This window comes from Ranitomeya imitator, chromosome 1 (assembly GCF_032444005.1).
Source record: "Ranitomeya imitator isolate aRanImi1 chromosome 1, aRanImi1.pri, whole genome shotgun sequence".
Taxonomy (NCBI): domain Eukaryota; kingdom Metazoa; phylum Chordata; class Amphibia; order Anura; family Dendrobatidae; genus Ranitomeya; species Ranitomeya imitator.
The window spans coordinates 806,797,564-806,809,823 of NC_091282.1; the positions used below are offsets into that span (position 1 = coordinate 806,797,564).

General features: G+C 46.5%; 1 protein-coding gene across 1 annotated transcript in view; it reads left to right on the forward strand.

The window, feature by feature from the left end:
• TMEM59L (transmembrane protein 59 like) overlaps nucleotides 1–12,260 on the forward strand; it is a 162,902-nt gene that overhangs the window by 121,395 nt on the left and 29,247 nt on the right. The window lies entirely within an intron of this gene.

The window sequence follows — 12,260 nt, forward strand, 5'->3', positions numbered from 1 at the left end:
TATCCTTCTCTTTCTTTATCCGATATTTCTGAATACGGTAATTACCTGTCAAAACTAAACTAATTAGGTGCACATGGAATCTTTTTAGGAGTCTTTTCGAATGGGTCCGCACCAAAACCTGCGTGAGCAATTGCTCAAAAAATGCTTGAACAACATCGTATTCATTCCTATTCCTGGTCATATGGTAATTTTTAAAAAGATTTTCTTCTATTTCAGGTTTTAAAAAAATGCTTGATTGGAGTACCGTGTTTTTCGGACTATAAGATGCACCCCAAATTTAGGGTGAAAATTGCAGAAAAAAAGATTTTTTTTTATAAGATGGGGGTCCGTCTTATTGTCCGAATTTAAGGTATCTTACCTGAGGGCTGGCGGTGGCAGAGCAGGGTCACAGGAGGCATGGTGGCGGCAGAGGTGAGGTGATGCTGAGGTGCAGTGGTTGGTACGGCGTGCACCTGAGCAGGGTCCCTTCCTGCTTAGGTGGGCGATGCCGCAGCCTGGCGTCCATGTGGGGGGTTGCGGCAGTGGTGTGGAGGCGGCAGAGGTGCGGTCATCTCAGCTCAGATGAGGTGACGCCGCGGCCCGGTATCCAATGCGATCAGCAGAGCCGGGTTAATCACCGGTTTCTCGGTGGCGACGGCCATCTTCCCGGGGATGATGAGGCGCGGTGAGTGGTATGCCGTGAGCAGAGTCTGTTCCACAGGTGAAGTGACGCTGCAGCCCGGTATTCAAGGCGAGTAGCAGAGCCGGGTGAATCACAGCTTTCTCAGTGGCGGCGGCCATCTTCCTGAGGCCGCGCGTGCGCAGATTGTGTGCTCTGCTTCCCGGGGCTTCAGGAAAATGGCCGTGGGAAGCAGCGCGTGCGCAGATGGAGATCACGGTGGCCATTTTCCTGAAGCTGACATCTCAATCTGCGAACTCGGCTTTAGCAAAATGGCCGCCGCGATCTCAGTCTGCGCACACACGGCCTCCCACAGCCATTTTCCTGAAACCCCGGGAAGCAGAGAACTCAATCTGTGCACGCGTGGCCTAAGGAACATGGCCGCCGCTGCCGCCGAGAAAGCCGTGATTCACCCGGCTCTGCTACTCGCCTTGAATACCGGGCCGCGGCATCACCTCACCTGTGGAAGGGACTCTGCTCACGCCATACCGCTCACCATGCCTCATCATCCCCGCACCTCTGCCGCTGCCACACTACTGCCACAACCAACCGGTAAGCCTGCATTCCAACTATAAGACGCACCCCCCATTTTCCTCACAATTTTTTTGGGGAAAAAGTGCATCTTATAGTCCGAAAAATACGGTTTATAAAGTGCTTATTCTGGTGGTAAACGCTCCAAATGAGGTTCTGTCTAATGAAAATATAATTAATCTACAAAAGCACCTCTATATCATTAATAGACTGATCTGACATATTGTATATGCTAACATAAAAGAAAAACAATAGACAAGTATGGCCAAATATGCATATATAGATATACACGCGTGGTCGGTCAAAGTTGTTGGTACCACTCGTTTAATGACAGAAAAACCCACAATGGTCACAAAAATAACTTGAATCTGGCAAAAGTAATAATACGGTAAATAAATAATAATCAGACATTGCTTTTCAACCATGCTTCCACAGAATTAAAAAAATAAAATAAAACTCATGAAATAGGCCTGGACAGAAATGATGGTACCCCTGAAAATAATGTGACAAAAGGGACATGTTAAATCAAGGTGTACCCACTAACAATCTTGGAACCAGTGAGTGGGTCTGTATATAGGACTACAGATACTCACCGTGCTGTTTGGTGACATGGTGTGTATCACACTCAATATGGACCAGAGGAAGAGAAGGAAAGAGTTGTCTCAGGAGATTAGAAAGAAAATTATAGACAAACATGTTAAAGGTAAAAGTTTTAAGACCATCTCCAAGCAGCTTGATGTTCCTGTGACTACAGTTGCACATATTGCACAATCGCCGGGAAAGAATTGCTAGGAGGAGGCACGATCAGCTGACTATACAGACGCTGTAAGGCGGGGACCTGGGTGACAGGCTGACACACGCAGTGCGCATGCCCAGGAATCCTAGCCCCGCACTGTGCATAATGCATAACACACTGCGGGGCTGGGATTCCCAAGGTGGGTGGCCGCACTGCGCGTACAGGCGCAGTCTGCAAGCCTGGCTGGGACGTCAGACGGCCAGAGCTTACTGCGCCTGCACAACACAGTAGTACACAGCGCAGGCGCCGGTTTTGAAGCACAAACAGCGTGGAGAGGGCGGCGCTGAAAGCCCCTGAAGATTTGAGTGACGGCAGAGTAGCGGTTCAAGCTGGGGAGTGAGGACCTGCCTCCCTGGATAAAGACAGGTATTTTGGATAAGTTTCAAAACGCTTTATTTTGGGAATACATAAACCAAAAACTAAAAGAGCCACCTTGTTAGAATGCAGCATTACTGCTGCACAAGGTGGTTCTTTTAGTTTATAACGGCTGGAGGGGGGTGACGGTGGCCCTTTAATATCCATGGGACTGTAGCCAACCTCCCTGGATGTGGCCGCAGGAGGAAAATTGATGATAAATCAAAGAGATGGATAATACAAATGGTAACAAAAGAGCCCAGAAAAACTTCTAAACAGATTAAAGGTGAACTTCAAGCTCAAGGAACATCAGTGTCAGATCGCACCATCCATCATTGTATGAGCAAAAGTGGACTTCATGGGAAACGACCAAGGAGGACACCATTTTTGAAAAAAAATCATAAAGAAGCCAGACTGGAATTTGCCAAACTACATGTTGGCAAGCCACAAAGCTTCTGGGAGAATGTCATATGGACAGATGAGACAAAAATTGAACTTTTTGGCAAGGCACATCAGCTCTATGTTCACAGACGGAAAAATGAAGCATATCAAGAAAAGAACACTGTCCCTACTGTGAAACATGGAGGAGGCTGTTATGTTCTGGCACAGGGTGTGTAGAATGTGTACAGGGTACAATGAAATCTCAAGACTATCAAGGAATTCTAGAGCTAAATATGCTGCCTAGTGTCAGAAAGCTTGGTCTCAGTCACAGGTCTTGCAACAGGATAATGACCCAAAACGCACAGCTAAAAATACCCAAGAATGGCTAAGAGGAAAACATTGGACTATTCTGAAGTGGCCTTCTATAAGTCCTGACTTAAATCCTATTGAGCATCTTTGGAAAGAGCTGAAACATGCCGTCTGGAAAAGGCAACCTTCCAACACGAGACAATTGGAGCAGTTTGCTCTTGGGGAGTGGGCCAAAATACTTGTCGAGAGGTGCAGAAGTCTCATTGACAGTAACAGGAATCGTTTGATTGCAGTGATTGCCTCAAAAGGTTGTGCAACAAAATATTAAGTTAATGGGTACCATCATTTCTGTCCAGGCCTATTTCATGAGTTTTATTTATTTTTTTTATTCTGTGGAAGCATGGTTGAAAAGCAATGTCTGACTTTCATGTGTTCATTTTCATAGATTTTTTTTAAATTTATTATTACTTTTGTCAGATTCAAGTTATTTTTGTGACTATTGTGGGTTTTTCTGTCATTAAACGAGGTGTACCAACAATTTTGACCATGTGTGTAGTGTGTATGTACAATATATATCTATATCAGCAGGGAACAGCAGTAAGAAGACAGATTTCAGACCAATTAATACATACTATTTTACTATCCCTTAATTGTACAGTAATTCATAGTTATGTGTACATATAATGCTATGGATCACCTATGCCTAAAATCATATATAGATAAAATAATATTAGATAAAAAAAATATCTACAGAATAGCAGCAGAGGGGCAGCTAGGGTTTCAACTTAGTGAAGAAAACACAGCTGCGTGGTCACTAACCTAAGTAACCATGCTTACAACTATTGTGATACACACCGATAATTGTGGGTATAGGAGAACCTCAGCAGATGACCATACTGTTACTGAGAAAAAATCACTATACAAAGACCAAGACTGGTATTACCGAGGTATAGTGACCATACAGTAGTAGAAACCAGTCCTATGGAACATATAAGAGATTACAGTACAGTTGTAGATAATGACTAAACAGCTTACGTTCTTTCTGACGGAATCGTTCACTTTTCCCATCTTTAAGATCTTGCCCAGACCAACAGGACAACTTCTCCAGCCACGACTTGTCTGCAGAGATTACACCAAAAACATATTCGACTTCTCATATTTCGAGCACCATGCCCATCTACTCACAATCGGAACAAACTTCCCATTCTGCTAATATCAATGCGGAGTCTGCCGCTACTGTAATAAATCCCTGTTACTGCACCTGCTGTGAGGCATGTCAACAATACTCCTTTTAGTGCCCCGCAGAGTAATAATGTCTACCACTGTGCCTCTTACATAGTAAAATGCCCATTTCTCTTTCCCCCATGATGGCACCACGGAGAGAGAGGGATCCGCCCTCAGGGACAGGAAACATACAGGTGAAAAAGGCGGTACCTCTCTCCCACATCAGTTGGTTTCCTGTCCCTGATGGGGAACCTAGAGCACGTACCTTTAGATCTTCGTAGGATGCCGGGGGCCGAACCAGTGGGGCTCCCTGCCTCGGCTGGGACGGTAGCTTTTCTTCCCCTGAAGCTCCACCACCGGGGTCGGCATACTTTGAGGGTGAGTGAGGAGAAGCAGTGAAGGAGGAACAAGTCTGCCGATCCAAAAAAAAGAAGTGCTTTCCCCATGGGGAGTGACGGCGGTCACTAGAGGCGCTGGAGCATCGGAGCGCACAGTGGGAAGGTGGCGGCGGCCACCAAACCCGCATGATGCAGGCCTTCTGCGAGGGAAAGGGGAGTAGAAGCACCCACAGTCACGATGAGTGATCACGGAGAGCTGCAAATGGACAACAAGTTCCTGGAAGTCCAACATTTTAAAATGGAAACAATAAAATCTTCTGTAAAGATGCTTTTTCCATCGTGTTTCATGACTGTATTAGACTTAAGAGACCCATACTACCATGTGCCCATTCACAGAGATAACAGGAAATACCTCAGAGTAGCGGTGGCAATCCAGGGGGAGGTAAAACATTACCGGTTCAGAGCACTCCCCTTCGGGTTAGTCATTGCACCGAGAGTATTTACAAAGATAATGTCAGAAGTAATGGCCCACATAAGAGAACAAAACATCCTAATAGTCCCATATCTGGACGATCTCTTGGTAGTAGGTGTCTCCTCTCATCATTGCAAACAACAGTTGGATATGGTAATGAGATCTCTAACGAGTCTAGGATGGATGCTGAATTTACCCAAATCCAGAGTTGTACCAAGTCAGGTACAGGAGTACTTGGGGATAATCCTAGACTCGATCAAACAGAGATGCTATCTTCCACAGGGGAAGATCCAAAAAATGACAGATGGTATCACAAAAGACATATTCCCCGGTCACTACCCTGAGAAAGGCAATGTCCCTGCTGGGATCAATGACAGCCTGCATCCCGGCAGTGCAGTGGGCACAAAGCCATACTCGGGACCTGCAGTGGGAAATATTAGACGCAGGCATTTCCCTACACAGGAATTTAGACGGGCAATTAGGCTACGTTCACATTAGCGTTGCGCCGCCCTGCGTCGGCGACGCAACGCGCGACGCACGGAAAAACGCGCGCAAACGCGCGCAAAAACGCGCGCGTTTTGCGACGCGTGCGTCGTTTTTGACGAAAATCGGACGCACAGAAAATGCAACTTGTTGCATTTTCTTGCGTCCGACGCTAGCGTCGGAAACGACGCACGTGGCGAAAAACGCCACCCAAAAAACGCACGCGTCCCCTATGTTAAACATAGGGGCGCGTCGCCGCTGCGTCGCCGCTGCGTCGCCGACGCAACAGCGGCGCAACGCTAATGTGAACGTAGCCTTAGACATCTCATCAAAGACAGTACACTCCTTAGCATGGTGAGCGGACCCAGTCAATTTAACTAAGGGGGTTCCTTGGGTATTACCAGCAGCAAAAACCTTAACCATGAAAGCAAGTCCCTTTGGGTGGGGTGCACATCTAGACAATCAGGTAGCACAAGGCCCCTGGACTCAAGAACAAAAATTAGCCTCCTCGAACATGAAAGAGTTGCTGGCAGTAAAGCTAGCTCTCGTTCACTTTCTGGATTTTCTTCGCTCCCAACATATAAGAGTCTTCTCGGACAACCAGGTAGTGGTAGCATATCTAAGGTTACTTTCACACTAGCGTCATTTGGGATACGTCGCAATGCGTCGTTTTGGCGAAAAAACGCATCCTGCAAAGTTGTCGGCAGGATGCGTTTTTTCCCCATAGACTAACATTGCCACACGTCGCAACCATCGTGCGACGGTTGCGTCGTGTTGTGGCGGACCATCCGAACAAAAAAACGTTGCTTGCAACTTTTTTTTTAGCTTCGTGTCCGCCATTTCCGACCTCGCATGCGCGGTCGGAACTTCGCCCCCACCTCCCCGTAACTCACAATGGGGCAGCGAATAACCTTGGAAAAATGCATCCGCTGCCCCCGTTGTGCGGTGCTTCCACAGTATGCGCTGGTACGTCGGCCCGACGCACTGCGATGGGCCGAGTACGACGCTAGTGTGAAAGTAGCCTTAACCACTAGGGGGCACCAGGTCTCGAGAGTTGATGGAGGTAACAAAATCCATCCTTCGTCTAGCAGAGCACAATCTAGGGTCTCTGACAGCTCTCCACATAAAAGGCTCAGAGAACCGAACAGCAGACTTTCTAAGACGGACACTTCTAAAACAAGGGGAGTGGGAACTAAACCAGTCATTTTTCAACCAGATTGTAAAACTCGGGGGTCGGCCAGAAATAGACTTATTTGCGAACAGTCAGAATCGGAAAATAGAAACCTTCTGCTCAATCGATCCCCGGGGGGGGGGAGGGGATCCAGTAGCTCTAGACGCTTTCACAATACCCTGGAATTATCTTGCTTATGCTTTCCCGCCAATATCCCTCATCCTCTTAGTATTGAGGAAAATACGGGAGGACAAAGCAATGGTAATTGTAGTAGCTCCCTTCTGGCCTAGGAGAATATGGCTCTCTTGGCTGAGAAGGATGTCTGTTTCAGACCCCTGGGTTCTATCGGACACTCCAGATCTTTTATCCCAGGGACCAGTGTATCACCCCCACATAAAAAATTTACACATGACAGCTTGGCTTTTGAGAGGGAACTCCTAAGTAGTAGGGGTTTCTCATCAAACTTAGTATCCACTCTACTGCAGAGTAGAAAACTAGTAACCACTAAAGCATTTGGGAAGATATGGAAAAAATTAATATCAGTGTCAGGTTCTGACCCGACTGGAGAAATCCCAATAGACAAAATCCTTGAGTTCTTACAGAAAGGGTTAGAACAGGGATTAGCTACCAGCACCTTGAAAGTACAGGTGGCGACCTTGGGAGCATTGTACAACCATGACTTAGCCAAAAATCGTTGGATTATGAGATTCATTAGAGCCTCAAGTTATCCAGGCCTATCCCTCTCCATACTACTCCTCCCTGGGACCTAAATCTAGTTCTAAATGCACTAATTAAAACTTCTTTTAAACCCCTGTCTGAGGTTCCTTTAAAAATCTTATCCCTTAAGACCTCCCTTCTTGTAGCCTTAACTACTGCCCGCCGTGTAAGTGATATATAAGCTTTATCGGCGTACCCACCCTTCACTCAAATACTTGAAGATAGAGTAATTCTTAGGATCGACCCAGCTTACCTTCCCAAAGTTGCATCACAGTTTCATAGGCCCCAGGAGATATCCTTGCCCTCCTTCTGTACCAGTCCCAAGAATAAAAGGGAAGAAGAACTGCATACTTAAGATGTAAAAAGATGCATGGTCCAATATCTGACAGCCACAAGAGAGAGTAGGAAGGATAGGGCTCTGTTTGTCTGCTTCCAGGGTCCACGGAAGGGACAAAAAGCATCGAAGGCCACACTGGCGAGATAGATAAGAGAAGCCATCACCCTATCCTACTCCTCTAGTGGGGCGGCCATCCCGGAGGACATAAGAGCCCATTCAACCAGAGCAGTGGCATCATCCTGGGCGGAGAGAGCCGGCGTTTCAATACACCAGATATGTAGAGCTGCCAACTGGTCTTCTCCCTCTACATTTTTCAAACATTACCGCCTAGACTTGACCTCTTCTTCAGATCTCACCTTTGGGAAAAGGGTTCTGGAGGCAGTGGTCCCCCCTAATGTACAATCTTTGTAATTCTCTCCGTGGTGCCGTCATGGGGGAAAGAGAAAATCGTAGTTACTTACCGATAACGGTATTTCTCTGATCCCATGATGGCACCCTTACATTCCCTACCTTTCACACGCAGGTGTGCACACTAGAATTAATTAGTTATTAGTATTTAGTCAAGCGGTGCCTCTATTTAAGCTTAAATTTATTAAATTTTGTTTTGTATAACCATTTGAGTTACAACTGAAAGTTCTGTATAATGCTCTGTAAACCAACTGATGTAGGAGAGAGGTACCGCCTTTTTCACCCCTGTAGGTTTCCTGTCCCTGAGGGCAGATCCCTCTCTCTCCGTGGTGCAGTCATGGGATCAGAGAAATACCGTTATCTGTAAGTAACTACGATTTTGTGCCATGTAGCTTGTAAAATTGTCCCATAGAAAATACTGATGCCTTCTGTGAGCTCCTTAGAAAGTAATAGTGCTCATTTTTTTACTTCCCAGAAAGTAAAAATCCTGTGTTCCCATTTGACAGTTATGACACCCTGAGTGCACCTATAATGTAATGTTTTTTAAAGGGAATTTGTCACCAGGTTTTTGTCACATAGTCTGAAAGCAGCGTAATGTAGTGGCAGAGACCCTGATTTCACCGATGTATCACTTATTGTTTGGTTTAGTTTTAATACAATCACCTGCTGCCAGGTAGTCAAGTATATTCACAATCTTTGAATAATCACACAGTGTGATGTCTGAAGAGTGTTCTGCCACACTAAATGCACTTCAACACGTCAATCATCAAGATCCACTGCTGGCAGCTCTTTTTGCCATTGCCAACCAGTGATGTCTCAGATGTGACCAAATGGAGACTTGGACAAGTCTGGCAATGTAGCAGGCTATAGTAGCACATTTAGGCTTTGCAGGCTGCTCACAGTAGCACAAGCAACATGCGAGTTGGCGTGTTGAAAAAAGGATTCTAGTACACTTTCACCTTCTCTCTAGAAAGCCTTTTCATGGCTTTGCCCACATGGTCTCTTGACCAGTCTCTGGCCATCATTTCATCCAAGACAAAATCAGGACTCATCGCTGATGTTACACACCCATCTCAGTTGGGTCAGGCTCTGTACCCTGTGGTCGCTGTCAATTGCTGTCATCGGATTTTACAAGTGGCATGGCGTGTCTTTCTGACACCATCTTCCTAGACCTTTTAAGCCCTATTTGTACACACCCCTGTATCTCAAAGTTAAACCAAAACTGTGACCAACAGACATGTATTTGTACTCTGACTATATCCAAGTTTTCTATTCCTGTTATTAGTCAGACGTCTGTGAACTCTGCACAATACCAACTGATTAAGTCATCCATTGCTGAAAGCTTCTTAAATTGGTATTAGGGAATGTTGTTGATACCTGCATCTGCTGCCATTTAACCCATTAAATTATGCCAACATCTTTAACAGTTATTTAAAGGCATATTCCCCTCTCCAAGATCCTATCACAATATGTAGTAGGTGTAATAATAATAATAATAATAATAGAAAATACCTCCAATTAGAATTGTAGTATAGTTCTTCTGAATTGCTATGTCGCTTCCCTCATGTGCAGTCATTGCAGTAGCTTAGGTATCCATGATTACAACTACCATATTTTTCGTACTATAAGGCTTCTTATACTCTTACCGTGTTTTTTGGCTGTATTGCTGCTATTTTCACGGTCAGCCGCAATAATGGACCTCAAAAAACTTGCTGATCAGTGTTTTTTGGGTTTCCAATACTATGGCAAAAGTATTGGTAAAAAAAAATGGCGTTCCGAAAACCGGAAGTCACCGTGCACCGCAAAAACAAGCTTCTGTTGTTTTTGCGGCCCCATTGATTTTCAATGGGGGTCGTGTCTGTGGAATAATTGCGGCCAGTTTTTGTGGCCCCATAGAAATCTATTGGGGCCACAAAAACGGGACGCAAAACCACGGTAAGTGTAAAAGAAGCTTAAGACGCACCGGACCATAAGACGCATCGGACCATAAGACGCACCTAGGTTTTAGAGGAGTAAAATAGAGAAAAAAAGGACAAAATTGTGGTCAATTCTATACTAATATCCCCCATCCTGGTATGAATGTCCCCACTCCAAGTATACATGGCCCCCTTATCCCCACCCTGGCATACTTGGTCCCCTCATCTCCATTCTGATATACATGGTTCCTTCATTCCCATTCTGATATACCGTACATGGTCCCTTCATCTCCATCCTGGTATGCATGGCCCCCTAATCCCTATAATGGTATGCATGACCCCATCATCTCCATCCTGGTACATATGGTTCCCTCATCATTATCCTGGTATGCATGGCCCCCTCATCACTATCCTGGTATGTATGGCCCCCTCATCCCCATCCTGGTATGCATGGCCCCGTCATCCCCATCCTGGTATTCGTGGCCCCCTCATCCCTTTCCTGGTATGCAACGATGTCGATCGCTGCAGCGTCGCTGTTTGGTCGCTGGAGAGCTGTCACACAGACAGCTCTCCAGCGACCAATGATGCCGGTAACCAGGGTAAACATCGGGTTACTAAGCGCAGGGCCGCGCTTAGTAACCCGATGTTTACCCTGGTTACCATCGTTAAAGTAAAAAAACAAACACTACATACTTACCTGTCTGTCCCCGGCGCTGTGCTTTCCTGCACTGACTGTGAGCACAGCGGCCGGAAAGCAGAGCGGTGACGTCACCGCTGTGCTTTACGGCTGGCCGGCGCTCACAGCCAGTGCAGGAAAGCACAACGCTGGGGACAGACAGCGGAAGGTAAGTATGTAGTGTTTTTTTTTTTTACTTTTATGCTGGTAACCAGGGTAAACATCGGGTTACTAAGCGCGGCCCTTCGCTTAGCAACCCGATGTTTACCCTGGTTACCAGTGAAGACATCGCTGAATCGGCGTCACACACGCCGATTCAACGATGTATGCAGGGAGTCCAGCGACGAAATAAAGTGCTGGACTTTCTGCAGCGACCAATGACATCACAGCAGGATCCTGATTGCTGCTGCGTGTCAAACTGAACGATATCGCTAGCCAGGACACTGCAACGTCACGGATCGCTAGCGATATCGTTCAGTGTGAAGGTACCTTAAGACTTCACCACCTGGCATCCCTGTGGGCTTTAAGACCTCCAATCAACATATGTAGGCCTAGGAAGATATCTAATCTTTGAAGATAAGTGTAAAGTGTACACTAAATGTAAATTACTGGGTACTGACCATCTGGACAATTAACATGTGGCTGGACAAGTTTTCAATTAGCTTTCTGTGGAATCCATTGAAAGTACATATCTATATACTGTATATAATATAATAAAACCAATCAATATCTCTATCATACGTACTGATTAATTGGAGTGTTGAAATCATTATAATCTATAATATAACGGTGGGAGCGTCACTCTGTCCGAAGCCTTTATAGACTGCGCAACGCACCGTGCCTGCGCAGTCTGGACCAGAGTGACGCAGCCGAACTTACTTATCCCTCCCCCAATATACCGGCCATGGGGGCTCCACACACCCGTGTATCCCCCATAATATAGCGGCCATGGGGGTTCCGTGCTCTGCAGCTTCGGTCAGGGTAGATGTAGACCCCAGCGGAGCTCCAGGACCTTCGATGATGTCACCAGCATGTGACCAGTGACGCGAGTGGGCGGAGTCAGCCCTCGCTGTGCTGGCTGCAGCGGTGCTGTATTCATTATAGCCAGCGCCACACTCACAAAGTACAGCCACACTCGCACAGTACAGCCACACCCGCACAGTACAGCCACACTCGCACAGTACAGCCACACTCAGCCGCACTCAAGCAGTAGAGCCACACTCAGCCGCACTCACGCAGTACAGCCACACTCAGCCACACTCACGCAGTACAGCCACACTCAGCCGCACTCACACAGTACAGCCACACAGTACAGCCACACTCACACAGTGCAGCCACAATCAGCTGCACTCACACAGTACAGCCACACTTACGCAGTACAGCCACACTCAGCCGCACTCACGCAGTACAGCCACAATCACACAGTACAGCCACACTCGCACAGTTGAGCCACACTCAGCCGAACTCACGCAGTACATCCACACTCAGC